This window comes from Conger conger, chromosome 16 (assembly GCF_963514075.1).
Source record: "Conger conger chromosome 16, fConCon1.1, whole genome shotgun sequence".
NCBI lineage: Eukaryota > Metazoa > Chordata > Actinopteri > Anguilliformes > Congridae > Conger > Conger conger.
In genome coordinates, this window is record NC_083775.1 from 33,622,904 (window position 1) to 33,625,584 (window position 2,681).

Here is a 2,681-nt window from a genome sequence, read left to right on the forward strand (position 1 = left end):
AGTTAGTTTCATTTGTATTTTGTTTTATATTTATATACAACATCCTGTTTCAGTAGGCTACCTCAGTTTATTTTCAGGTCATGCTCTTTAAAATGTATACAAATAGGCTATATTTAATTATCAGAGTAAAAGAGAGTAGCTTGATTATCTTGTAGTAAATAAGTGTTTTCCCAGGATAAACACAGACATCACACAATACTGACAACATAACACTTTATTGTTGAGGACGCAAAAGTGCTTTGCAGATTTCCTTCAAGCTGGTGTTAATTTCTTGGAAGGATGTGTTGATTTGGTTGACTGCTGTAAGTAGACTTTCTTGATTTCTCAGGACCTCATCCGTAAGGACAGCCAGATCACCTCTTCGGCCTCGGTACCTGGGTGCAGCAGGAGCAGCAGCGGCGGCAGCAGGTGGTGGAGCCACATCATGGGAGGAGCACTCGCCAGCTAGAAATATGACACAACGTTTGTTTTTTTTCGTTTTATGTGTGTCTCTTTTTTCATTTGAAAGAAACATTAAATAAATCTTATTTGAAAAATGTTTAATTTACGTTGGCTGCAGACTGACTTATTTTTACATTACATTACGTTACATTACGTGGCATTTAACAGACGCTCTTATCCAGAGCGACGTACAACAAAGTGCAAATCAAACACAAGAACACGTGCAAAAGTGGACCTGAGAGGACAGCACAGTTCCGAGTCCTAGTGTAAACATACAGAAATTCAGAACCCTTGAAGAGTTGTTTGGAGCTGTACAGTATAAAACAGAGCTTTAGGCTATTAAGATTCAAATAATTTGAAGACGATGCATACAAAACTGCAGTGGGCTATACGTTATCCGTATCCTTTCTTGAAATGAATGTTAAATAGCTCTACATTCCGACACTGATATCCATTACGCACCATATCGCACAATATAACATTACTGGTTTCCCGTTTCCACTTCATTCAATCCAAAGAGAAACCCCCACAAATGTTCTGTTTGGTGGGACTGTACGACCTAGGTTAAACTACACTAACCACTAAGCTATCAGTGATGGTTTTCAGAATGTATTATGATACAACAATTATCACCTTACCATCTGGGTTTGATGTTGTCTCCAGTGGAGGCATGTCGGTGTCTCCGTCAGGTATAATTCCTGACAGAGAGGTCTCCCCAATAATGCCAGCGATGTGCTCGTCAGCAGGTGATATTTGTGCCTGTGAGCCTCCTCCTCCTGTGGCTGATGCATTTCTTTGCCTCCAGTTTCATGTCAAACCATTTACGTTTAACCTTGGATATGGTTCTATTGTCTACAGAGGCAACATTAACAGCATCTGTCACCTCCTTCCAGGCCTTCGCTTTGCCTGTCCCTGTCACAACACCAGAACTGATAGAAGAAAAGAAAATATTTTTTACCCAATAAAATATATTTCACCCAAGATGATTTCGATCTCCGCTTCGGAATTTTTTTTATTTGTTTTATTTTTATTTTTCTTTCTTTCTCTCTCTTTCCTTGTTTGCGCCATGATGACTGACAGGTCGACTGGATGCGTCTACACCTCCTTATATGGCAATCATTGTCTATTCATGGGCGGGGATTTATGCTAATTGCTGATTACCGGGAGCGCGCTTTCACTTTACGATGGTTTGGCATTCATGATCATACACACGAGTTTACGATCAGATCCGAGTTTCCCGCGGCGTTCATGAATCTGGAGTAGGTCTTTAGTAGCGTGGACGTTTATGTGCAAATCTGCACATAGACTTACTAATGTCTCATGAATGAGACCCAATAAGCAAACAGCCATTGGGCCTTGCTCAAGGGTTTGCAGGCTCAGGTTACTGCCAATGGTAGCGTGGCCGAGCGGTCTAAGGCGCTGGATTAAGGCTCCAGTCTCTTCGGAGGCGTGGGTTCGAATCCCACCGCTGCCAATATGGCTTTTGGGGCAGCCTGTAGTGTAGTGGCTAAGGTACATGACTGGGACCTGGAAGCCACAATGTAGCCACTATAAATCTGCAAGGCCCTTAATCCCACATTGCTCACTGGGGTGCTGCACTGCGACTGCCCACTGCTCCTAAGTGACTAGGATGGGTCAAATGCAGAGAGCAAATGACCCCACAAGGTTCAATAAAGTGTGTAATCTTGTTCTTCTGCATTACATCAGTGCTCACTTAAATGCAGATTAGGCCAAAGTGAGACATTTCATAGTGGGACACATGAACAGTGTTTACATCTCATTCATGAACTTATCAAGAAATGTAGCAAAAATGTCAAAAACGAATGATTAGGCAAATTAGTTAAGAGAAGAAGTTGGCATGAAATTCATAAAGAGAGAAGACCATCCTTGGCAACCTCTCATAAACAGAATATTTTTTTCCCCCACAGTAATTAGCAAGCAAACTGATACAAAGTACACCTAACACAGACTGCACTCATGCTCAGTCCATAAAGATGACGGTCACTAAAATGAGGTTGCAGTCATTGCGATCGGGACATAGATTAAAATATATATATAATCACATATTTTCAGTTGACTGAGTGAATACGGTAATAAATGAAAGATAACACAATAGCGATGCTTCAGTTTGCTAAGCAGACTGTGTAAATACAGAAGCAGTGGGTCACCTTGCCTACAGATTCACTCGCTTCCTACCCCCCACCAGGGGCGCTAGGGACGGCCTGTATCATAGTGGTTAA

General features: G+C 41.7%; 1 non-coding gene across 1 annotated transcript; it reads left to right on the plus strand.

Annotated features, from left to right (window-relative positions):
- The first annotated feature begins 1,833 nt into the window (after positions 1-1,833).
- trnal-aag (transfer RNA leucine (anticodon AAG)) lies at positions 1,834-1,915 on the plus strand. Its single transcript has one exon. It is a non-coding gene; the product is annotated as a tRNA-Leu (tRNA).
- The last annotated feature ends 766 nt before the right edge of the window (positions 1,916-2,681 follow it).